At 46.0% G+C, this 26,657-nt stretch overlaps 2 long non-coding RNA genes across 2 annotated transcripts; one reads left to right on the top strand and one right to left on the bottom strand.

Annotated features, from left to right (window-relative positions):
- Positions 1 to 13,573: 13,573 nt before the first annotated feature.
- LOC138658291 (uncharacterized) lies at positions 13,574 to 14,978 on the bottom strand. Its single transcript, XR_011317432.1, has 3 exons — positions 14,925 to 14,978; positions 13,794 to 13,853; positions 13,574 to 13,688 (listed from the first exon to the last, which is right to left on the bottom strand). It is a non-coding gene; the product is annotated as an uncharacterized lncRNA (long non-coding RNA).
- Positions 14,979 to 23,980: 9,002 nt separating this feature from the next.
- Positions 23,981 to 25,409, top strand: LOC138658292 (uncharacterized). The gene is made up of 3 exons (XR_011317433.1): positions 23,981 to 24,034; positions 25,106 to 25,165; positions 25,271 to 25,409. It is a non-coding gene; the product is annotated as an uncharacterized lncRNA (long non-coding RNA).
- The last annotated feature ends 1,248 nt before the right edge of the window (positions 25,410 to 26,657 follow it).

Here is a 26,657-nt window from a genome sequence, read left to right on the forward strand (position 1 = left end):
GGCAGACTGAACAAATCAACAGCATGTCAAGAATTGGTTTTATTTATTTTTCTATAATTCTGCAGATTGATGTGAGGGCTTGATTTTTGTAGGAAGAGTTGATGTTTTTATTGGTACCATTTTTGGTCACATGACTTTTTTTGCTTTTTATTCCTATTTTTGGTAGGCAGAAGGAACAAAAAACAATATTTCATTAATAGTTTTTTTGTATGCGTTTTCACATGTGATAAAACAACTTTATTCTTTGAGTCAGTATGATTACAGCGAAATCACATTTATACAATTCTCTTATGTTTTGGTGCTTTTACACAATAAAAACTATTTTATAGAGAAAATAATTTTTGCATTGCTGCATTCTGAGAGCTATAGCTTTTTTTTATTTTTCACTGATGCCTCGTTTTTATTCATTTTTTTACGGTGTTCACTGAATGGGTTAACTAGTGACAGTTATTTCGGAAGCGACAATAGCAAAAATGTGTACTTTTTTTTATTTTGCATAAAAATACATATTTATGGGTGCAATATATGTATATATTTTTATTACCATATTTTTTGCTTCTTTCGCATCTTTGTTGTGGCATTACTGTGATCGGCTGGCCTTACAGCATCATAGGGGGATATTTAAGCCCTGCCAGTGCCATCTTGTGTACGTTACTTGCTGAAACAGCATAGTGAGAGCGTAGTGTGAGCGTAAGGAGAGCAAAAGCAATGTATAGAGGGAGTTTCTGAGTCCAAAAAGCTCTTTTAACCCCTTCACGCTGCAGCCCTTTTTCATTTTTTGCATTTTCGTTTTTTTCTCTCCTTCCTAAAGCCATAGTTTTTTAATTTTTCCGTCAATATGGCCATGTGAGGGCTTGATTTTTTGCACGACGAGCTACACTTTTGAACACCATTGGTTTTACCATATCATGTACTTGAAAATGGGAAAAAATTCCAAGTGTGGTGAAATTGCAAAAAAGTGCAATTCCACAAATGTTTTTTGGATTTTTTTTACTGTGTTCACCAAATGCTAAAACTGACCTGCCATTATGATTGTTCAGGTCATTACGAGTTCATAGACATTAAACATGTCTAGGTTTTCTTAATTTAAATGGTGAAGAAATTCCAAAGTTTGTTAAAAAAATAAAAAGGGTCATTTCAGATACCCGTAGCGTCTCCATTTTTCGTGATCTGGGGCTGGCTGAGGGCTTATTATCTGCGTGCTGAGCTAACATTTTAAATGATACCATTTTGGTGTGGATATGATCTTTTTATCGTTATTGCACTTTAATGCAATGTTGTGATGACAAAAAAACTGCAATTCTGGCATTTTTACTTTATTTTTCACTACGCCATTTACCGATCAGATTAATTATTTTTATCGCTTGATAGATTATGAATGCGGCAATACCAAATATGTATATATTTTTTTGTTTTATTTTGAATGGCGCGAATGGGGGGTGATTTGAACTTTTATAAAAAAAATTTAAACATTTTTAAAAACATTTTTTTTAACTTTCTGAATGCATCAACAGTTTTCATGTGAGACTAGAAGCTGCAGTTGTCTGATCGCCTCTGCTACACACCTTGATGATCAGATTGACTATGTGTAGCGGAAATGCTCACTTGCTATGAGCGTTGATAGCTGGGCAACACTCATAGTAATCCAGCAATGACAACCACAGGGGTCTCCTGCAGACCCCAGGTTGTCATGCCAACCCATTGGCGACCGCGGACATGTGATATGGGTGCCGATGGGTGGGATTAGTGACATTCTTCCTGCACGATCACATTAAATGCCGCTGTCAGAGATTGATAGCAGCATTTAATGGGTTCATATTTAACAAGGTTGTTATGGGCACATGTCAGCTGTTCAAAACAGCTTACATGTGCCGGGAAAGATGTGGGCTCAGCGCCGGAGCCCACATCAAAGGGAGGGATACGACATGCGCAGTACTAGTACATTGCATGTCGTAAAGGGGTTAAGAGTTACTTAGAGTGAAGAATAGTTCTCTGATAGGTTGAGTTAGCATAGGGAGAGATTTAATACGAGGGAGAGGGAAAGGCAGGCAATGTGTTAGCATTGTAAGTACATGCTACAGATCTCTGCTAGGTTGCATTGTGTAGGAACAGATTGTGGGAGTACAGAGAGAGGCAGGGTTTGCTGAAATAGCGTATATTTATCTAGCAGTTGTGCGACTGGCGCAAAGCCTGCTGAGATATGCAAACATCACTACTTATCAGTAATTTTCCTGAGTCTGCTTTTGGCATATGTCATAATGACAATATAAAAAAAATTACTCTGCTATTGGTTAAATAAATAGCGTATATTTATCTAGCAGTTGTGCGACAGACAAAGCCTGCTAAGATATGCAAATGTCACTATTTACAGTAATTTTCCGGAGTCTGCTGTTGGCGTGTGTTATAAAGACGACATTAAAAAAATTACTCTGCTATTGGTTAAATAGTGGATATTTATCTAGACATTGTGCGACTGGCGTAAAGCATTCTGATATACGCAAATGTCAATATTTAACAGTAATTTTCCTGAGTCTGCTGCTACCATGTGTAATAAAGCTGATAGCTAAAAAAAAATTACCCACACATTGCTAGATACAAGGAATTTGTACATAACACCTCTGTGAGGGTACTCATAACACATTCAATATGGGAAAGGGTGATGTTAAGAAACAGGAACATGGATGTGGTGATGGCCGCCAAGGTCGTGTGACAGATCAGAAGGTCACTTTATCTCGTTTTCGCTTCCTGTCAAAATTTGGTCTGCAAGTTGCACCACTGTCGAACTCAGACAACTGAGAGGATGTTGTGGGTTGAATGGTGTAGCGCCGGTGCCCATACCTCTGTGGGGGCCCATCAGGATCTCTGCTCTCGGTCCCCTCGCTGCCCGGCCTCGGTCCCTGGCTCTCCTGCTGCTCGCTGGCGCGCAGCCAGCAGGTCTCTGGGTATGACTCTGAGGGCGCATGCTCCCTATCAATTAAAGAGACAGCGTGCATTTTTCAAATACGCTCTGAACCAATGATTGAATAGTGAGAACTATTTCTAGCACCTCTGCCACGGAGGAGGCACAGGAGCAACAAGTGCTTCCTGTTGCTAGCTTCCGGTTCCTTGTACTGTCATGCCTGTGTTCTGTCTGTGTACCGTCTGTACCCGGCCAGTACCCTGCTAACACTGTTTGTCTTCTCAGACTGTCTGCTGCTTGCCGTCGGCCTAGCCCATCGCAACCTGCTCTGCTGGGCCAGCTGCCATGTGTCCGGGGTCTAACTGGAGGTCCTTCGGACATTCCAATCTGACCCTGCTTGAGGGGTCTTACTATGGGTGTCTGGGCTCGCTTAGTCCCGCCCGCTTTGGAGCCCCCCGGGCCGTGGTCCAATGGTTCCACTAAAATAGCAATAAACGAATGTTCACTGCAACATCTGTGCCTCCGCTTCCATTCGTTACAGATGGCTCTGGCCATGGAACCCGCTGGATCCCAAGTACCTCCAGCAGCTGATTTATGCCAGGAGGTTACCTGCCTGAGAGATCAGCAGGAGAAGATTACAACTTATTTACGCAACCTGTCTACACGCTTGGACTCATTGATATCGTCAGCTTCTTCTGTCTCTACAGGCTGCGAGTACTCCTACTGCAGAATTCCAGATTCCCTGTTGTACTGCAGGTAAAAGACTTCATCTGGCTGCTCCCTCTCTGTTTAGTGGCGATCCTGCTCTTTGTTCGGGGTTCATTAATTAGTGTACGCTGCACTTTGAACTCTTGAGGCATATGTTTGCTTCCAATCGGGATAAGGTGGGCTTCATTATGTCGCACCTTGGGAGAGGCTCTAGCCTGGCTGAATCCATTGTGGGAGAGAGGGGATCCCCTGGTAATTAACCTACAATTTTTCCTTGAGACGTTCTGCAGGACCTTTGACGAGCCTGGCCGTGCCTCTTCAACAGCTTCTTCTCTTCTCCGTCTCTTCTTCCTTTCAGTATGCTGTTCGGTTCCGTACCCTTTCCTCTGAGTTATCCTGGAATAATGAGGCCTTGGTGGCTACCTTCTGGGAAGGACTGTCTGGGAGAATAAAAGATGAATTGTCCAGTCAGGATACTCCTGCGTCTCTGGATGACTTGATATCTCTGGCAACCCAGATTGACATTTCAAGAATGTTCCAAGGAATCTAGGCTAGAGAGGAGGTCGTATCACCTGTGTTATGAAAGGCAATTCAGTACCACAATGGACATAGCGGTCAGAGCACATACAGTGATCTGACAATAACCCAAAATCATAGAACGAGCTCTGAGACGTGGGAACTCTGCAGACCGCAATTCCTAATCCTCTCCAAACAACACTAGAGGCAGCCGTGGATTGCGCCTAACTCTGCCTATGCAACTCGGCACAGCCTGAGAAACTAACTAGCCTGAAGATAGAAAATAAGCCTACCTTGCCTCAGAGAAATACCCCAAAGGAAAAGGCAGCCCCCCACATATAATGACTGTGAGTTAAGATGAAAAGACAAACGTAGAGATGAAATAGATTCAGCAAATTGAGGCCCGACTTTCTTAACAGAGCGAGGATAGAAAAGATAACTTTGCGGTCTACACAAAAGCCTAAAGAAAACCACGCAAAGGGGGCAAAAAAGACCCTTGTACCGAACTAACGGCACGGAGGTACACCCTTTGCGTCCCAGAGCTTCCAGCAAAAAATTAGACAAGCTGGACAGAAAAAATAGCAAACAAATAGCAAAGAAGAACTTAGCTATGCAGAGCAGCAGGCCACAGGAATGATCCAGGGAAAAGCAAGTCCAACACTGGAACACTGACAGGAAGCCAGGATCAAAGCATTAGGTGGAGTTAAGTAGAGAAGCACCTTACGACCTCACCAGATCACCTGAGGGAGGAAACTCAGAAGCCGCAGTACCACTTCCCTCCACCAACAGAAGCTCACAGAGAGAATCAGCCGAAGTACCACTTGTGACCACAGGAGGGAGCTCTGCCACAGAATTCACAACAGTACCCCCCCCTTGAGGAGTGGTCACGAACCCTCACCAGAGCCCCCAGACTGACCAGGATGAGCCACATGAAAGGCACGAACAAGATCGGGAGCATGGACATCAGAGGCAAAAACCCAGGAATTATCTTCCTGAGCATAACCCTTCCATTTAACCAGATACTGGAGTTTCCGTCTAGAAACACGAGAATCCAAAATCTTCTCCACAATATACTCCAATTCCCCCTCCACCAAAACCGGGGCAGGAGGATCAACAGATGGAACCATAGGTGCCACGTATCTCCGCAACAATGACCTATGGAATACGTTATGTATGGAAAAAGAATCTGGAAGGGTCAGACGAAAAGACACAGGATTAAGAACCTCAGAAATCCTATACGGACCAATGAAACGAGGTTTAAACTTGAGAGGAAACCTTCATAGGAATATGACGAGAAGATAACCAAACCAGATCCCCAACACGAAGTCGGGGACCCACACGGCGTCTGCGATTAGCGAAACGTTGAGCCTTCTCCTGGGACAAGGTCAAATTGTCCACTACACGAGTCCAAATCTGCTGCAACCCGTCCACCACAGTATCCACACCAGGACAGTCCGAAGACTCAACCTGTCCTGAAGAGAAACGAGGATGGAACCCAGAATTGCAGAAAAATGGCGAAACCAAGGTAGCCGAGCTGGCCCGATTATTAAGGGCGAACTCAGCCAAAGGCAAAAAGGACACCCAGTCATCCTGATCGGCAGAAACAAAGCATCTCAGATATGTTTCCAAGGTCTGATTGGTTCGTTCGGTCTGGCCATTAGTCTGAGGATGGAAAGCCGAGGAAAAAGACAAGTCAATGCCCATCCTACCACAAAAGGCTCGCCAAAACCTTGAAACAAACTGGGAACCTCTGTCAGAAACGATATTCTCTGGAATACCATGTAAACGAACCACATGCTGGAAGAACAATGGCACCAAATCAGAGGAGGAAGGCAATTTAGACAAGGGTACCAGATGGACCATCTTAGAAAAGCGATCACAGACCACCCAAATGACTGACATCTTTTGAGAAACGGGAAGATCAGAAATAAAATCCATAGAGATATGTGTCCAAGGTCTCTTCGGGACCGGCAAGGGCAAAAGCAACCCACTGGCACGAGAACAGCAGGGCTTAGCCCGAGCACAAATCCCACAGGACTGCACAAAAGTACGCACATCCCGCGACAGAGACGGCCACCAAAAGGATCTAGCCACTAACTCTCTGGTACCAAAGATTCCAGGATGACCAGCCAACACCGAACAATGAACCTCAGAGATAACTTTATTGGTCCACCTATCAGGGACAAACAGTCTCTCCGCTGGACAACGATCAGGTTTATTAGCCTAAAATTTTTGCAGCACCCGCCGCAAATCAGGGGAGATGGCAGACACAATTACTCCTTCCTTGAGGATACCCGCCGGCTCAGACAAACCCGGAGAGTCGGGCACAAAACTCCTAGACAGAGCATCCGCCTTCACATTTTTAGAGCCCGGAAGGTACGAAATCACAAAGTCAAAACAGGCAAAAAACAGCGACCAACGAGCCTGTCTAGGATTCAACCGCTTAGCAGACTCAAGATAAGTCAAGTTCTTATGATCAGTCAATACCACCACGCGATGCTTAGCTCCTTCAAGCCAATGACGCCACTCCTCGAATGCCCACTTCATGGCCAGCAACTCTCGGTTGCCCACATCATAATTTCGCTCAGCAGGCGAAAACTTCCTGGAAAAAAAAGCGCATGGTTTCATCACTGAGCAATCAGAACCTCTCTGCGACAAAACAGCCCCTGCTCCAATCTCAGAAGCATCAACCTCGACCTGGAACGGAAGAGAAACATCTGGTTGACACAACACAGGGGCAGAAGAAAAACGACGCTTCAACTCTTGAAAAGCTTCCACAGCAGCAGAAGACCAATTGACCAAATCAGCACCCTTCTTGGTCAAATCGGTCAATGGTTTGGCAATACTAGAAAAATTGCAGATGAAGCGACGATAAAAATTAGCAAAGCCCAGGAACTTTTGCAGACTTTTCAGAGATGTCGGCTGAGTCCAATCATGGATGGCTTGGACCTTAACAGGATCCATCTCGATAGTAGAAGGGGAAAAGATGAACCCCAAAAATGAAACCTTCTGCACACCAAAGAGACACTTTGATCCCTTCACAAACAAAGAATTAGCACGCAGGACCTGAAAAACTGTTCTGACCTGCTTCACATGAGACTCCCAATCATCCGAGAAGATCAAAATGTCATCCAAGTACACAATCAGGAATTTATCCAGGTACTCTCGGAAGATGTCATGCATAAAGGACTGAAACACTGATGGAGCATTGGCAAGTCCGAATGGCATCACTAGATACTCAAAATGACCCTCGGGCGTATTAAATGCAGTTTTCCATTCATCTCCTCGCCTGATTCGCATCAGATTATACGCACCACGAAGATCTATCTTGGTGAACCAACTAGCCCCCTTAATCCGAGCAAACAAATCAGATAACAATGGCAAGGGGTACTGAAATTTAACCGTGACCTTATTTAGAAGGCGGTAATCTATACAAGGTCTCAGCGAACCATCCTTCTTGGGTACAAAAAAGAACCCTGCTCCTAATGGTGACGATGACGGGCGAATATGCCCCTTCTCCAGGGATTCCTTCACATAACTGCGCATAGCGGCGTGCTCAGGCACGGATAAATTAAACAGTCGACCTTTTGGGAATTTACTACCAGGAATCAAATTGATAGCACAATCACAATCCCTATGCGGAGGTAGGGCATCGGACTTGGGCTCATCAAATACATCCCGGTAATCAGACAAGAACTCTGGAACCTCAGAAGGGGTGGATGACGAAATTGACAGAAATGGAACATCACCATGTACCCCCTGACAACCCCAGCTGGACACCGACATGGATTTCCAATCTAATACTGGATTATGGGCTTGTAGCCATGGCAACCCCAACACGACCACATCATGCAGATTATGCAACACCAGAAAGCGAATAACCTCCTGATGTGCAGGAGCCATGCACATGGTCAGCTGGGTCCAGTATTGGGGCTTATTCTTGGCCAAAGGCGTGGCATCAATTCCTCTCAATGGAATAGGACACTGCAAGGGCTCTAAGAGAAACCCACAACGCTTAGCATACTCCAAGTCCATCAAATTCAGGGCAGCGCCTGAATCCACAAATGCCATGACAGAATTCGATGACAAAGAGCAGATCAAGGTAACAGACAGAAGAAATTTTGACTGTACCGTACCAATGGTGGCAGACCTAGCGAACCGCTTAGTGCGCTTAGGACAATCAGAGATAGCATGAGTGGAATCACCACAGTAGAAACACAGCCCATTCAGACGTCTGTGTTCTTGCCGTTCAACTCTGGTCAAAGTCCTATCGCACTGCATAGGCTCAGGTTTAAGCTCAGGTAATACCGCCAAATGGTGCACAGATTTACGCTCACGCAAGCGTCGACCGATCTGAATGGCCAAAGACATAGACTCATTCAAACCAGCAGGCATAGGAAATCCCACCATGACATCCTTAAGGGCTTCAGAGAGACCCTTTCTGAACATAGCTGCCAGCGCAGATTCATTCCATTGAGTGAGCACGGACCACTTTCTAAATTTCTGACAATATAACTCTATCTCATCCTGACCCTGACAAAGAGCCAGCAAATTTTTCTCTGCCTGATCCACTGAATTAGGTTCATCGTACAGCAATCCAAGCGCCAGGAAAAACGCATCGATATTACTCAATGCAGGATCTCCTGGCGCAAGAGAAAATGCCCATTCCTGACGGTCGCCGCGCAAAAAAGAAATAACAATCAAAACCTGTTGAACTGGTTCACCAGAGGAGCGAGGTTTCAAGGCCAGAAATAATTTACAATTATTTTTGAAACTCAGAAACTTAGTTCTATCTCCAAAAAACAAATCAGGAATAGGAATTCTTGGTTCTAACATAGATTTCTGATCAATAGCGTCTTGAATCTTTTGTACTCTTGCCGAGAGCTGATCCACAAATGAAGACAGACTTCTAATGTCCATCGCTACACCTGTGTACTGAACCACCCAAATGTCTAGAGGAAAAAAAAGGCAAAACACAGTGCAAGGAAAAAAAAATGGTCTCAGAACTTCTTTTTTCCCTCTATTGAGAATCATTAGGACTTTGGGCTTCCTGTACTGTTATGAAAGGCAATTCAGTACCACAATGGACATAGCGGTCAGAGCACATACAGTGATCTGACAATAACCCAAAATCATAGAACGAGCTCTGAGACGTGGGAACTCTGCAGACCGCAATTCCTAATCCTCTCCAAACAACACTAGAGGCAGCCGTGGATTGCGCCTAACTCTGCCTATGCAACTCGGCACAGCCTGAGAAACTAACTAGCCTGAAGATAGAAAATAAGCCTACCTTGCCTCAGAGAAATACCCCAAAGGAAAAGGCAGCCCCCCACATATAATGACTGTGAGTTAAGATGAAAAGACAAACGTAGAGATGAAATAGATTCAGCAAAGTGAGGCCCGACTTTCTTAACAGAGCGAGGATAGAAAAGATAACTTTGCGGTCTACACAAAAGCCTAAAGAAAACCACGCAAAGGGGGCAAAAAAGACCCTCCGTACCGAACTAACGGCATGGAGGTACACCCTTTGCGTCCCAGACCTTCCAGCAAATAATTAGACAAGCTGGACAGAAAAAATAGCAAACAAATAGCAAAGAAGAACTTAGCTATGCAGAGCAGCAGGCCACAGGAATGATCCAGGGAAAAGCAAGTCCAACACTGGAACATTGACAGGAAGCCAGGATCAAAGCATTAGGTGGAGTTAAGTAGAGAAGCACCTAACGACCTCACCAGATCACCTGAGGGAGGAAACTCAGAAGCCGCAGTACCACTTCCCTCCACCAACAGAAGCTCACAGAGAGAATCAGCCGAAGTACCACTTGTGACCACAGGAGGGAGCTCTGCCACAGAATTCACAACACACCTGGCTCCCAGTTTCCAAAAACCGCTTGCTTTTCCATCTTCAGCTTCTTTTCCGGAGACTATGCAGGTGGACCAAGTTAACTTGACTAAACAGTGCCAGGCCGAGCGCCGATCAGGGGGGAAGTGTTTCTACTGCGGTAGTTCTGAACATCTGATCCACTTCTGTCCTAAGAAGCCGGGAAACTCGAGAGCCTAGGGTCGGTAGGAGAGGCTTCCCTGGGTGAGGATCATCACTGTCCTTCGCTGCAGACGACTGTGTCCTTATGCTTCGGCACATCAGTTTTTCAGAGTATGGCTACCTGGATTCCGGGGCCGCGTGAAACTGCATTCAGCAAGTGGTGGTGGATTGTTATCAGATTCCAGTCCATTCCTTCCGAATTCTTTCCAGGTGACCTCCGTGGATGGCAAACCCTTGACCGAGTCTGTTCGGTTCCAGACTGAGCCATTGGAACTTTGGATAGGTCTGACCAGGGGTGGATTAAAGGCAGCCAGGGCCTCAGGCTGTTCAGACGCTGTGGCCCCCCGGTTATGCGACGGGGTCATGTGACTGGGTTATGCGATGGGGTTATCATATACCTGATCCAGATTATTCAAGAAAAATAGTTGCTGTGTGAAACTATAACCTGTCAAACATCCATTGATCTAGTCAATTTACCCTTCAGTTCAGTATATAGTATACAGTGTATAGTGTCAGTGTATAGGTAACACTGACTCACCAGTGACGTCTCTAGGTGAAGTCCTTCATCTTTCATCCAGCACAGACCGCCATCACTTCATTCAGCCAGGACTCATCTCTGCAGGAAATAACAGTTATCTCGAGCTCCGCTTGCAGAACACATCACTTAATTTTTCCCAACTTCTGCATTACACCACATTAAGAAAAAGAGGAGACATAGTGTCACTCTACACAGTAACAAGACCGCCCCCCCATTTAAAACAGGGTCCTCAAAAATAAAATAAATACATCACTGCAGTAATAATATCCCTTAATTAGTCCCTATGGTAATAATAATATCCCCCATCCTGGCCCTGTGTATCTCATTCCTGGCTCCAGCCATATGTTCTCCCATCCTGCCCTCATGAGTATCCATTCTGCCCCATATGATATCCCCATCCTGCCACATCTGTCTCCATTGTATCCATCCTGCCCCATGATCCAATCCTGCCCCCATGTCTTTCATTGTGCCCAGTGTCATTCATGCCTTGTATCTACATTCTGCCCATGTCTCCAGTCCTGCCCCCAGTATGTTCAGCATCTCTGCCCCCAGTGTCCAGCATCTCTGCCCCAAGTATCCAGCATCTCTGCCCCCAATGTGTCCAGCATCCTGCCCCCAGTGTGTCCAGCATCCTGCCCCCAGTGTGTCCAGCAATCTGCCCAAGTGTGTCCAGCATATTGCCCCCAGTATGACCAGCAATCTGCCCCAGTGTGTCCAGCATATTGTCCCCAGTGTGTCCAGCATATTGCCCACATATTGCCCCCAGTGTGTCCAGCATATTGCCCCCAGTGTGTCCAGCATATTGCCCCCAGTGTGTTCAACATATTGCCCACAGTGTGTCCAGCATATTGCCCCCAGTGTGTCCAGCAAATTTCCCCCCTAGTGTGTCCAACATATTGCCCCCAATGTGTCCAGCATATTGCCCCCAGTGTGTCCAGCATATTGCCCCCAGTGTTAACAAGAATCCCAATATCATAGCAATAATCTGAGCCACAGCACACAAAAATTTGGTGCAACCAGACAAATCAGAAAAGCTCCATAGAACACATATATAAGCTGGAGAAAAAAGGAGCATAAGATATAGGTTTTTTTTTTTATAATAAACAAGTGTCTTTATTAGTACAAAACGATGCTAAAAACAGTAATACAATCCAATGGTAGGTGTACCCAATCAAGCACAGGAAAGGGGACCACCCCCCGTTACCCCCATACATATGCTTAATAAATAGCAAGGAGGGAACAAAGAAAAAAAACCCACATCAAATCAGATGGTAAGTAAACCCACATGTCCCTAAGCCAATGCAGTGCGATAACCAAATGGCAGGCTATATTAGTAATGGTGTATGCTATAAAATAGCATGATGGGGCTAAAGAGTAGGCTTACCCTTGGAGGGCACAGGAGGGGGTCCCACCGGAAAAGAACGCCCCTACGCGCGTTTCGCGGCTAGAGAACACCACTTCCTCAAGGGGACCTTGAGGAATCTGAGCAGTAGCCCAGGGGACCTTGAGGAAGCAGCGTTCTCTAGCCGCGAAACGCGCGTCGGGGCGTTCTTCTTTTCCGGTGGGACCCCCTCCTGTGCCCTCCACTGGTAAGCCTACTCTTTAGCCCCATCATGCTATTTTATAGCATACACCATTACTAATATAGCCTGCCATTTGGTTATCGCACTGCATTGGCTTAGGGACATGTGGGTTTACTTACCATCTGATTTGATGTGGGGTTTTTTTCTTTGTTCCCTCCTTGCTATTTATTAAGCATATGTATGGGGGTAACGGGGGGTGGTCCCCTTTCCTGTGCTTGATTGGGTACACCTACCATTGGATTGTATTACTGTTTTAGCATTGTTTTATACTAATAAAGACACTTGTTTATTATAAAAAAAACCTATATCTTATGCTCCTTTTTTCTCCAGCTTATATATTGCCCCCAGTGTCCAGCATACTGGCCCCAGTGTGTCCAGCATCCTGCCCCCAGTGTGTCCAGCATATTTCCCCCAGTGTGTCCAGCATCTCTGCCCCCAGTGTCCAGCATGCTGGCCCGGGCCCCCTGGATTGCCGCTCGCAATAATAAAAAAAAAAAGTTCTCCTCACCTGACCGTGCTCCTGCGGCGAAGCTCGCACTCGCTGGTGACTGAAAATGACATCAGACGCCGGCGACGTGCGCGCTACGGCTGATGTCAGCTGCCAGCCTCTGATTGGCTGGCGGCTGTTAACAATTGACGTGCGGGTGTGTGCCCGCACATCAATAGCGTTAAACTCCCGCAGCGCTGGAGGGGCCCGGTGAGCAGATGAGACAGAGCCCGATGCGGGCCCCCTCTGCCCACCGGGCCCATACACCAGTCAGGGCAGTAATGCCCTGATGGCGGTGGGCAATCTGAGCAGTAGCCCAGGGCACCCCCACACCACTGGGCCCTGGGCTACCGCCCAGATTGACCTCTTTATATTCAGCCCCTGGGTCTGACACATTCAGAAAGACTCTGTTTTTATGTTTTGCCAGGTTTGTCTCACCCTTTACTCTTAGGGTTACCATGGCTTCAAGCACATGAGCTCATCTTTACCTTCGTCCGGCTGAGTAGGTACAATTGTAACTATTCCGTTTTAAAATTGCAATAACTTTTTTTTCGAAAAGCCGTAGAGGGCTGAGATTTCGTGACATCTCTGCAGTTTTGCTTGGCACTCAGGAGATAGTTATGCAATTTGAGAAGTTCATTTATTCAGTGCATCCAGTTCAAAATTAAACGTTTTCGGTCTAATCACAAGACCTTCATCAGAAACAGTTTTGAATACTGAAACACATATGCAAAAGAACAAAAAAGAAGTTTTTTTAGACAAAATACAAGATGCACAGTACAATTATATGCGTATAGTACATTCTGCTCATCAAAAAAGAAAAACTACATCACATGTTAAGTGGCGAACAACAATGGTGGCGGTCTAGGTGGATCCAACCTGGTGTGCCGTGAGGCGTGGGTCTCGTTCAGGAGATGCTAAGGACCGTGAACGTGTAAAGGAAAACTGTTGTGAAGTGACCGGACCGAGTCTAGCCGAAGGACTAATAAAATGAAAACCGACTGACCACCCCAAAAGGATACAGAGACTGAGGTGACCTCCCAAGACGCGGGGTCTTATGGCTAAGGTGCAGGGTGAGCTGCCTAAAACATAAAAACAGATATATGAATACATACAATAATGCCGTAGTGTAGATATGGTACAGAGCGACTGGGCATAAAATCCTATTAAACATGCCATAAGAGAGAACCGCCCCATGTGTGACCACCAGGAGCCTGTATCTAGATGTGTGGGTATAACCACAGAGTGCAATGCATGTAACTGGGGTAATATGTCCCCCAAGGTCCTAAACAATACCTGGAAGCCACAAGAAATATAAATGTGTCAGCCCTCAAGGTGCTAACTGCAGATGGAGTCCGGGAGAAAAAGGCGCCTGAGGAACATAACAGGATAGAGGTATAACATCATACATAGCACTGGCTCTGTCTGTAACCCAAGATGGGAAAACACCCCTGATATAATCGTAGTTACCTTTAGGAGTCTGGAGGTATAGGGGATTAGCGCTGCAGAGAGGCGAGATGCTCGCTAGGGTAGTGGCGCTATACAGGAGAGAAACAGGGAGTAGGTAACAGAGCCAAGATAAGTGCAGGACTGGGGGGGAAGGGGACATGAAGGAGGGCGCTGTAAAGAGGGAGCGCTACTATACCTGTAACCTCAGGGAGTGCTGGCGCGGTGCTGCAGAGATCGCGTGGCTCCCGGGACTGCTGACAAGCCGCGGCACTTCCGGATATAAGTGCGCGCTGCCAGAGAGTCAGCTGACCCATCGCGTCATAGAAACCACCTGACTAGCGAGGCTGCGCATGCGCAGAGAAAGAGCCGACATGAGGGGAACCCTAGAGAGCTAAAGCGCTAACGGCGCCTGTGCATAGGGACTAGCTATAGCGCTAACGGCGCCTGCGCATAGGAACTAGAGAATGGGAGCGCTGTCCATGATAACTGAAGCCGTGTACATGGGAGGGTAGGGCGCAGGGCGGGCCATAAGAGCACCGAAGTGCTGAAGGAGAGGCTGGAACGGATACATAGGCAAGGTTGGGGACCAATGTTAAAGGCAATCTACCCACTAGCAGAAATCAGAGCAGGTCCCTAAGGTGGTCACACAGGTGCTATATGTTTAACACTCTATAATATAATGGCATTATATGGGGATACTCTACCATGTGAGATAAAGCCAGTGCTCAGTGCAAAAAGGTGCAATTAACGGTTCTGTGGAGGAACAAGGGGAAAGTATGAGACATTTTAAATTGAAACAACAATAGTTAGACAAGGTCAATATACATCATCAAATAAGCTCTAAACGTACACAGTATATTACAAAAAAGCTGAGACGTCATAGTCCCTGTTTAATCCCTTAGGCTCTAGAGTCTGTAGTGTATAAATCCAGTATGCTTCCCTCCTTTGGAGCATACTGATACGGTTTTGGCCTCTTCTAGGGGTGTCTACCTGTTCTAGAACCTGGAAACGGAGTTGGGCAATGCTATGATTCTTTTCAGAAAAATGATATGGGAGGGGTAGGTGCGTCTTATTACATCGAATGGTGGATTTATGTTGGGCCACCCTATCCCTCACTGTTTGTGTGGTCTCCCCCACATAGGCCAAACCGCAAGGGCATTTGATAAGATAGACCACGAATGTGGATTCACAGGTATAGAACCCTTTGATAGGAATCGCCTTACCAGTTTGTGGGTGGAAGACAGAGGGACCCTTTTGAACGTTGCTGCACTGCAGACAGTTTAGGCAGGGAAATGTGCCTCGTCTCTGGGTTTGTAGAAAGGTTTGCTTGGGGACCATCGTGCCTGGGCCAACATCTGCCTTGACCAACCTATCCTTAAGATTCCTGGCTCGCTTAAAACATGACAGGAAAGGTACTTTGAACTCTGGAATGTTGGGATAACTTTTGGTTAGAATGTTCCAATGTCTCTTGATGGTAGACTGTACCAGGTTGGAGAAAGGATGAAAAGTAGAAACAAAGGGGATTCTCTTTTGGTTATCCTTGGGTTTGCTATATGATAAACTCCGTTTGGCATCCGTCAAGACCCCTTGGGGATAACCCCTGTCAGTAAATTTGTGTTCCATCTCAATGAGTCTGGTTTTTCTGATATTTTCATCAGAGACAATCCTGTCAACTCTATGGAACTGCGATTTGGGAATGGAGTTCTTAATGGAGGGTGGGTGGCAGCTGGTGAAATGTAGAAGACCATTGCGATCTGTTGGTTTAGTGAATAAATCTATTGCCAAGTGGCCCTCCCTCTCCTTGTAAATCAAGGTATCCAAAAAGCTGATCCTATGTGTGTCATGTTGTATGGAAAATTTGAGTTCAGGCCAGATGCTGTTGATGTGTTGGTCAAAAGGCAGGAGTGACTCCAGGGGACCGTCCCAGATGCAAAATATATCATCGATATATCTCCGCCAAACCCTGCAGTGAGTCATGAATAGGGGATGATTATACACGTAGTCATTTTCAAAGGCCGCCATATACGCTACGGCGTAAGGGGGCGCTACGTTCGCACCCATTGCTGTGCCTTGTTGTTGGGCATAAAAGGTGTCCTGAAACATAAAGTAGTTTTCTTTAAGTACCAAGCCCAAAAGGTCGGCACAGAAATGGCGGATTTTGATATCTACTTTGTTATCACTCAGGAGTCTGTCCGTAGCTGCTAAGCCTTTCTCGTGGACTATTGAAGTGTACAAGCTGTTAACATCCCAAGTAATTAAAAGGGAAGAGGGAGATATAGGGCCCAGGGCTTTAATAACTTGAATAAAGTCATTAGTGTCCAGCAGAAAAGAGCGGGTGGTTTTAATTAGTGGCGTTAGGATTTTCTCCAGCACCATTGATAATGGAGACAGGACCGAATCGGTCAGGGATACAATAGGCCGTCCAGGTGGTTTGACTAGTCTTTTATGTATTTTGGGTAAAACATAAAATATGGGGGTGATGGGGTCCCTTTTAATGAGGAAATCCCTCATTTTACTGTCGATAGTGCCTGCTTGGTGGTGAAAATCTATGATAGGTGCGATTTTTTGGACCAACTGATTCAAAGGATTGTGTGGTATTACTTTGTACACCATAGTGTCCCCTAATTGTCTAAACACCTCCTCAAGGTAGTCTGTCCTATCCATGACGACCGTCGCCCCACCCTTATCTGCTGGTTTAATTATCAAAGATTTATCTGACGATAGTTGCTCCAGCGAAAGTCTCTCCGAGTGTGAGAGATTGGTGTGAAAATGGAACTTCCCCCGATCCATCTCTCGAGTCAATGTGTTAATGTCTCTCTCGACAAGGGAAACAAAAGTTTCCACCGGTGGATTAGACCGTGGTGGCATGTAAGAACTGCGGATTCGTAGGCCCAGGTCGCGGAGTTCAAGTAGGGTCTTGTCCTGCCTTGAAGGATTCAATGCAGGAGATTGTTCCGAGAAATGGACACGTAGTCTGAGGTTGCGATAAAACCTCTGTAGGTCCATATTGAGTTCAAATGAGTTAAACTTGTACATAGGACAGAAGGATAAACCCTTCTGAAGTACAGCCAGTTGATGTGTGTCCAAATTTTTCGAGGAGATATTTACTACCAGTGGGAGGTCCTTACCTGTGAGCGTGTTGCCATCTGGTTTCTGGGTTCCCCGGCGGCACTGGCCCCCCCGCCTCGTTTTCCCTTTTGGCGACCGCGGTTGTTCCCTAAAAAAGAAGAGTGGGAGATGGAAGAATTTGAGGTGCCGGGCCTGCTGTCGATGGAACCAGAAGAGCTTAGAGAGCTGTGTCGTCTGGTGGAATGCCGAGTATCCCGCCACTGGTAGACTCGGTTCTGTAAATAATCCTCGGTGTCTCGTAGGAATTTTGATCTTTTCCTCTTTTCTAATTCCAATCTGTGTGATCGTAATAGTTCTTGATTTTTTATCTTGAGTTCCTGGAACTCCTCCTGGGGCATAGTGCTGGTCAATTGGCTTTCGATAGCATTTATTTGGGCGTTTACCGTATCCAGGTTCTTCTGGAGAAAAGAGAGGGTTAAGGTCATGAGGTCCGCTGAGCATTTGTTCAGAATGTGTTCAAACTTTGTACAGTAATCTTTATCTTCCCTGAAGAAGGTCGGTTGTAAAGGGACCCGTAGGCCCCGTGGGATCCTCTGGACTCGGAGGTACTCAGCTATCGTGATGATGTGCAGTTCTAGATTAACTGCTCTTCTAGACTCACGTTCCAAGTCGCGATTCTTGAGTTCCTTAGTAGGGATTTGAAGGAAATCGCTAGATGCGGTTACTTTTGAAAGAATTTCCGCCGCTTCTGTTGCATTGAAGGAAAAGGTCTCATTTGACATTGTCCGAGGTGCTCGTGCAAGGATTCAGCATATAGCAATAGAGGACACGGCACTCAGGGCTTCTTGGTGGTGCACAAGTTAGGTATCCAACCCGTCAAATATAAGCAATAAATTACTTGGCACTCAGGAGATAGTTATGCAATTTGAGAAGTTCATTTATTCAGTGCATCCAGTTCAAAATTAAACGTTTTCGGTCTAATCACAAGACCTTCATCAGAAACAGTTTTGAATACTGAAACACATATGCAAAAGAACAAAAAAGAAGTTTTTTTAGACAAAATACAAGATGCACAGTACAATTATATGCGTATAGTACATTCTGCTCATCAAAAAAGAAAAACTACATCACATGTTAAGTGGCGAACAACAATGGTGGCGGTCTAGGTGGATCCAACCTGGTGTGCCGTGAGGCGTGGGTCTCGTTCAGGAGATGCTAAGGACCGTGAACGTGTAAAGGAAAACTGTTGTGAAGTGACCGGACCGAGTCTAGCCGAAGGACTAATAAAATGAAAACCGACTGACCACCCCAAAAGGATACAGAGACTGAGGTGACCTCCCAAGACGCGGGGTCTTATGGCTAAGGTGCAGGGTGAGCTGCCTAAAACATAAAAACAGATATATGAATACATACAATAATGCCGTAGTGTAGATATGGTACAGAGCGACTGGGCATAAAATCCTATTAAACATGCCATAAGAGAGAACCGCCCCATGTGTGACCACCAGGAGCCTGTATCTAGATGTGTGGGTATAACCACAGAGTGCAATGCATGTAACTGGGGTAATATGTCCCCCAAGGTCCTAAACAATACCTGGAAGCCACAAGAAATATAAATGTGTCAGCCCTCAAGGTGCTAACTGCAGATGGAGTCCGGGAGAAAAAGGCGCCTGAGGAACATAACAGGATAGAGGTATAACATCATACATAGCACTGGCTCTGTCTGTAACCCAAGATGGGAAAACACCCCTGATATAATCGTAGTTACCTTTAGGAGTCTGGAGGTATAGGGGATTAGCGCTGCAGAGAGGCGAGATGCTCGCTAGGGTAGTGGCGCTATACAGGAGAGAAACAGGGAGTAGGTAACAGAGCCAAGATAAGTGCAGGACTGGGGGGGAAGGGGACATGAAGGAGGGCGCTGTAAAGAGGGAGCGCTACTATACCTGTAACCTCAGGGAGTGCTGGCGCGGTGCTGCAGAGATCGCGTGGCTCCCGGGACTGCTGACAAGCCGCGGCACTTCCGGATATAAGTGCGCGCTGCCAGAGAGTCAGCTGACCCATCGCGTCATAGAAACCACCTGACTAGCGAGGCTGCGCATGCGCAGAGAAAGAGCCGACATGAGGGGAACCCTAGAGAGCTAAAGCGCTAACGGCGCCTGTGCATAGGGACTAGCTATAGCGCTAACGGCGCCTGCGCATAGGAACTAGAGAATGGGAGCGCTGTCCATGATAACTGAAGCCGTGTACATGGGAGGGTAGGGCGCAGGGCGGGCCATAAGAGCACCGAAGTGCTGAAGGAGAGGCTGGAACGGATACATAGGCAAGGTTGGGGACCAATGTTAAAGGCAATCTACCCACTAGCAGAAATCAGCTTGTCAGCAGTCCCGGGAGCCACGCGATCTCTGCAGCACCGCGCCAGCACTCCCTGAGGTTACAGGTATAGTAGCGCTCCCTCTTTACAGCGCCCTCCTTCATGTCCCCTTCCCCCCCAGTCCTGCACTTATCTTGGCTCTGTTACCTACTCCCTGTTTCTCTCCTGTATAGCGCCACTACCCTAGCGAGCATCTCGCCTCTCTGCAGCGCTAATCCCCTATACCTCCAGACTCCTAAAGGTAACTACGATTATATCAGGGGTGTTTTCCCATCTTGGGTTACAGACAGAGCCAGTGCTATGTATGATGTTATACCTCTATCCTGTTATGTTCCTCAGGCGCCTTTTTCTCCCGGACTCCATCTGCAGTTAGCACCTTGAGGGCTGACACATTTATATTTCTTGTGGCTTCCAGGTATTGTTTAGGACCTTGGGGGACATATTACCCCAGTTACATGCATTGCACTCTGTGGTTATACCCACACATCTAGATACAGGCTCCTGGTGGTCACACATGGGGCGGTTCTCTCTTATGGCATGTTTAATAGGATTTTATGCCCAGTCGCTCTGTACCATATCTACACTACGGCATTATTGTATGTATTCATATATCTGTTTTTATGTTTTAGGCAGCTCACCCTGCACCTTAGCCATAAGACCCCGCGTCTTGGGAGGTCACCTCAGTCTCTGTATCCTTTTGGGGTGGTCAGTCGGTTTTCATTTTATTAGTCCTTCGGCTAGACTCGGTCCGGTCACTTCACAACAGTTTTCCTTTACACGTTCACGGTCCTTAGCATCTCCTGAACGAGACCCACGCCTCACGGCACACCAGGTTGGATCCACCTAGACCGCCACCATTGTTGTTCGCCACTTAACATGTGATGTAGTTTTTCTTTTTTGATGAGCAGAATGTACTATACGCATATAATTGTACTGTGCATCTTGTATTTTGTCTAAAAAAACTTCTTTTTTTTTCTTTTGCATATGTGTTTCAGTATTCAAAACTGTTTCTGATGAAGGTCTTGTGATTAGACCGAAAACGTTTAATTTTGAACTGGATGCACTGAATAAATGAACTTCTCAAATTGCATAACTATCTCCTGAGTGCCAAGTAATTTATTGCTTATATTTGACGGGTTGGATACCTAACTTGTGCACCACCAAGAAGCCCTGAGTGCCGTGTCCTCTATTGCTATATGCTGAATCCTTGCACGAGCACCTCGGACAATGTCAAATGAGACCTTTTCCTTCAATGCAACAGAAGCGGCGGAAATTCTTTCAAAAGTAACCGCATCTAGCGATTTCCTTCAAATCCCTACTAAGGAACTCAAGAATCGCGACTTGGAACGTGAGTCTAGAAGAGCAGTTAATCTAGAACTGCACATCATCACGATAGCTGAGTACCTCCGAGTCCAGAGGATCCCACGGGGCCTACGGGTCCCTTTACAACCGACCTTCTTCAGGGAAGATAAAGATTACTGTACAAAGTTTGAACACATTCTGAACAAATGCTCAGCGGACCTCATGACCTTAACCCTCTCTTTTCTCCAGAAGAACCTGGATACGGTAAACGCCCAAATAAATGCTATCGAAAGCCAATTGACCAGCACTATGCCCCAGGAGGAGTTCCAGGAACTCAAGATAAAAAATCAAGAACTATTACGATCACACAGATTGGAATTAGAAAAGAGGAAAAGATCAAAATTCCTACGAGACACCGAGGATTATTTACAGAACCGAGTCTACCAGTGGCGGGATACTCGGCATTCCACCAGACGACACAGCTCTCTAAGCTCTTCTGGTTCCATCGACAGCAGGCCCGGCACCTCAAATTCTTCCATCTCCCACTCTTCTTTTTTAGGGAACAACCGCGGTCGCCAAAAGGGAAAACGAGGCGGGGGGGCCAGTGCCGCCGGGGAACCCAGAAACCAGATGGCAACACGCTCACAGGTAAGGACCTCCCACTGGTAGTAAATATCTCCTCGAAAAATTTGGACACACATCAACTGGCTGTACTTCAGAAGGGTTTATCCTTCTGTCCTATGTACAAGTTTAACTCATTTGAACTCAATATGGACCTACAGAGGTTTTATCGCAACCTCAGACTACGTGTCCATTTCTCGGAACAATCTCCTGCATTGAATCCTTCAAGGCAGGACAAGACCCTACTTGAACTCCGCGACCTGGGCCTACGAATCCGCAGTTCTTACATGCCACCACGGTCTAATCCACCGGTGGAAACTTTTGTTTCCCTTGTCGAGAGAGACATTAACACATTGACTCGAGAGATGGATCGGGGGAAGTTCCATTTTCACACCAATCTCTCACACTCGGAGAGACTTTCGCTGGAGCAACTATCGTCAGATAAATCTTTGATAATTAAACCAGCAGATAAGGGTGGGGCGACGGTCGTCATGGATAGGACAGACTACCTTGAGGAGGTGTTTAGACAATTAGGGGACACTATGGTGTACAAAGTAATACCACACAATCCTTTGAATCAGTTGGTCCAAAAAATCGCACCTATCATAGATTTTCACCACCAAGCAGGCACTATCGACAGTAAAATGAGGGATTTCCTCATTAAAAGGGACCCCATCACCCCCATATTTTATGTTTTACCCAAAATACATAAAAGACTAGTCAAACCACCTGGACGGCCTATTGTATCCCTGACCGATTCGGTCCTGTCTCCATTATCAATGGTGCTGGAGAAAATCCTAACGCCACTAATTAAAACCACCCGCTCTTTTCTGCTGGACACTAATGACTTTATTCAAGTTATTAAAGCCCTGGGCCCTATATCTCCCTCTTCCCTTTTAATTACTTGGGATGTTAACAGCTTGTACACTTCAATAGTCCACGAGAAAGGCTTAGCAGCTACGGACAGACTCCTGAGTGATAACAAAGTAGATATCAAAATCCGCCATTTCTGTGCCGACCTTTTGGGCTTGGTACTTAAAGAAAACTACTTTATGTTTCAGGACACCTTTTATGCCCAACAACAAGGCACAGCAATGGGTGCGAACGTAGCGCCCCCTTACGCCGTAGCGTATATGGCGGCCTTTGAAAATGACTACGTGTATAATCATCCCCTATTCATGACTCACTGCAGGGTTTGGCGGAGATATATCGATGATATATTTTGCATCTGGGACGGTCCCCTGGAGTCACTCCTGCCTTTTGACCAACACATCAACAGCATCTGGCCTGAACTCAAATTTTCCATACAACATGACACACATAGGATCAGCTTTTTGGATACCTTGATTTACAAGGAGAGGGAGGGCCACTTGGCAATAGATTTATTCACTAAACCAACAGATCGCAATGGTCTTCTACATTTCACCAGCTGCCACCCACCCTCCATTAAGAACTCCATTCCCAAATCGCAGTTCCATAGAGTTGACAGGATTGTCTCTGATGAAAATATCAGAAAAACCAGACTCATTGAGATGGAACACAAATTTACTGACAGGGGTTATCCCCAAGGGGTCTTGACGGATGCCAAACGGAGTTTATCATATAGCAAACCCAAGGATAACCAAAAGAGAATCCCCTTTGTTTCTACTTTTCATCCTTTCTCCAACCTGGTACAGTCTACCATCAAGAGACATTGGAACATTCTAACCAAAAGTTATCCCAACATTCCAGAGTTCAAAGTACCTTTCCTGTCATGTTTTAAGCGAGCCAGGAATCTTAAGGATAGGTTGGTCAAGGCAGATGTTGGCCCAGGCACGATGGTCCCCAAGCAAACCTTTCTACAAACCCAGAGACGAGGCACATTTCCCTGCCTAAACTGTCTGCAGTGCAGCAACGTTCAAAAGGGTCCCTCTGTCTTCCACCCACAAACTGGTAAGGCGATTCCTATCAAAGGGTTCTATACCTGTGAATCCACATTCGTGGTCTATCTTATCAAATGCCCTTGCGGTTTGGCCTATGTGGGGGAGACCACACAAACAGTGAGGGATAGGGTGGCCCAACATAAATCCACCATTCGATGTAATAAGACGCACCTACCCCTCCCATATCATTTTTCTGAAAAGAATCATAGCATTGCCCAACTCCGTTTCCAGGTTCTAGAACAGGTAGACACCCCTAGAAGAGGCCAAAACCGTATCAGTATGCTCCAAAGGAGGGAAGCATACTGGATTTATACACTACAGACTCTAGAGCCTAAGGGATTAAACAGGGACTATGACGTCTCAGCTTTTTTGTAATATACTGTGTACGTTTAGAGCTTATTTGATGATGTATATTGACCTTGTCTAACTATTGTTGTTTCAATTTAAAATGTCTCATACTTTCCCCTTGTTCCTCCACAGAACCGTTAATTGCACCTTTTTGCACTGAGCACTGGCTTTATCTCACATGGTAGAGTATCCCCATATAATGCCATTATATTATAGAGTGTTAAACATATAGCACCTGTGTGACCACCTTAGGGACCTGCTCTGATTTCTGCTAGTGGGTAGATTGCCTTTAACATTGGTCCCCAACCTTGCCTATGTATCCGTTCCAGCCTCTCCTTCAGCACTTCGGTGCTCTTATGGCCCGCCCTGCGCCCTACCCTCCCATGTACACGGCTTCAGTTATCATGGACAGCGCTCCCATTCTCTAGTTCCTATGCGCAGGCGCCGTTAGCGCTATAGCTAGTCCCTATGCACAGGCGCCGTTAGCGCTTTAGCTCTCTAGGGTTCCCCTCATGTCGGCTCTTTCTCTGCGCATGCGCAGCCTCGCTAGTCAGGTGGTTTCTATGACGCGATGGGTCAGCTGACTCTCTGGCAGCGCGCACTTATATCCGGAAGTGCCGCGGCTTGTCAGCAGTCCCGGGAGCCACGCGATCTCTGCAGCACCGCGCCAGCACTCCCTGAGGTTACAGGTATAGTAGCGCTCCCTCTTTACAGCGCCCTCCTTCATGTCCCCTTCCCCCCCAGTCCTGCACTTATCTTGGCTCTGTTACCTACTCCCTGTTTCTCTCCTGTATAGCGCCACTACCCTAGCGAGCATCTCGCCTCTCTGCAGCGCTAATCCCCTATACCTCCAGACTCCTAAAGGTAACTACGATTATATCAGGGGTGTTTTCCCATCTTGGGTTACAGACAGAGCCAATGCTATGTATGATGTTATACCTCTATCCTGTTATGTTCCTCAGGCGCCTTTTTCTCCCGGACTCCATCTGCAGTTAGCACCTTGAGGGCTGACACATTTATATTTCTTGTGGCTTCCAGGTATTGTTTAGGACCTTGGGGGACATATTACCCCAGTTACATGCATTGCACTCTGTGGTTATACCCACACATCTAGATACAGGCTCCTGGTGGTCACACATGGGGCGGTTCTCTCTTATGGCATGTTTAATAGGATTTTATGCCCAGTCGCTCTGTACCATATCTACACTACGGCATTATTGTATGTATTCATATATCTGTTTTTATGTTTTAGGCAGCTCACCCTGCACCTTAGCCATAAGACCCCGCGTCTTGGGAGGTCACCTCAGTCTCTGTATCCTTTTGGGGTGGTCAGTCGGTTTTCATTTTATTAGTCCTTCGGCTAGACTCGGTCCGGTCACTTCACAACAGTTTTCCTTTACACGTTCACGGTCCTTAGCATCTCCTGAACGAGACCCACGCCTCACGGCACACCAGGTTGGATCCACCTAGACCGCCACCATTGTTGTTCGCCACTTAACATGTGATGTAGTTTTTCTTTTTTGATGAGCAGAATGTACTATACGCATATAATTGTACTGTGCATCTTGTATTTTGTCTAAAAAAACTTCTTTTTTGTTCTTTTGCATATGTGTTTCAGTATTCAAAACTGTTTCTGATGAAGGTCTTGTGATTAGACCGAAAACGTTTAATTTTGAACTGGATGCACTGAATAAATGAACTTCTCAAATTGCATAACTATCTCCTGAGTGCCAAGTAATTTATTGCTTATATTTGACGGGTTGGATACCTAACTTGTGCACCACCAAGAAGCCCTGAGTGCCGTGTCCTCTATTGCTATATCTCTGCAGTTTTGGTCCAGAATATATTGGCCAAATTTCAATAAAATATATATGAAGGTACAATTGTACCTCTGCAGCCTGTTAACGTTGTAAAATTATGTAGCCTGACGAAGGTTAAACTGGAAGATAGGAGAAGTTTTGCGCTGGGGAGATTCCTGCTCTGACCGATGTATCATTTCCGTTTGTCCTGCTCATCCTCCAGTGGAGCCTACTGCTCTGCCAGGTTTACCATCCTCTTACTGGGACTTCGTAGATGACTTCGGAAAAAAGGAAGCAGAGAGGCTGCCTCCACACAGATTGTATGACTGTCCTATTGATCTGCTTCCAGGAACATCTGCTCCTTGAGGGATAATCTATCCTCTTTCTCATGCGCAGACCCAGGCCATGTCGGAGTACATCCAGGAAAACTTGGCTAAAGGATTTATCCAGTAATCATCTTCTGTGTGTGCAGGATTCTTTTTCGTTTAGAAGAAGGATCGATCCTTATGGCCCTGTATCGACTACAGAGGGTTAAACCAGATCATGGTAAAAAATAATTACCTGTTACCGCTTATTTCTGTTTGATCGTCTCAGCGGAGCCAAGATCTTCACCAAATTAGATCTCAGAGGTGCCTATAACATGGTCCATATACGTCAGGGAGACGAATGGAAAGCAGCCTTCAACACTTTAGCTGGATACTATGAATACCTGGATATGCCATTTGGTCTCAGTAATGCACCTGCAGTCAACTCAAGTGGCACCCATCTCTGCTCTAACTCTGAAAGGCGTTAACCCCAAGGATTGGCCTCTAAAGGTGGAGAAGGCCTTTACTTCCCTGAAGAGAACCTTTTCTTCCACGCCTGTGACTGGTTACTGATAAACAATTTTTTCTCGAGGTAGATGCTTCCTCCATAGGTGCTGGAACCGTTCTTTTTCAAAAGTCTTCTACAGTTCGTATGGTCTCTTGTGTTTTTTTCCTCAAAGGTTTTTCCACTTTCGAAAGG

Source organism: Ranitomeya imitator, chromosome 1 (genome assembly GCF_032444005.1).
Source record: "Ranitomeya imitator isolate aRanImi1 chromosome 1, aRanImi1.pri, whole genome shotgun sequence".
NCBI classification, from domain to species: domain Eukaryota; kingdom Metazoa; phylum Chordata; class Amphibia; order Anura; family Dendrobatidae; genus Ranitomeya; species Ranitomeya imitator.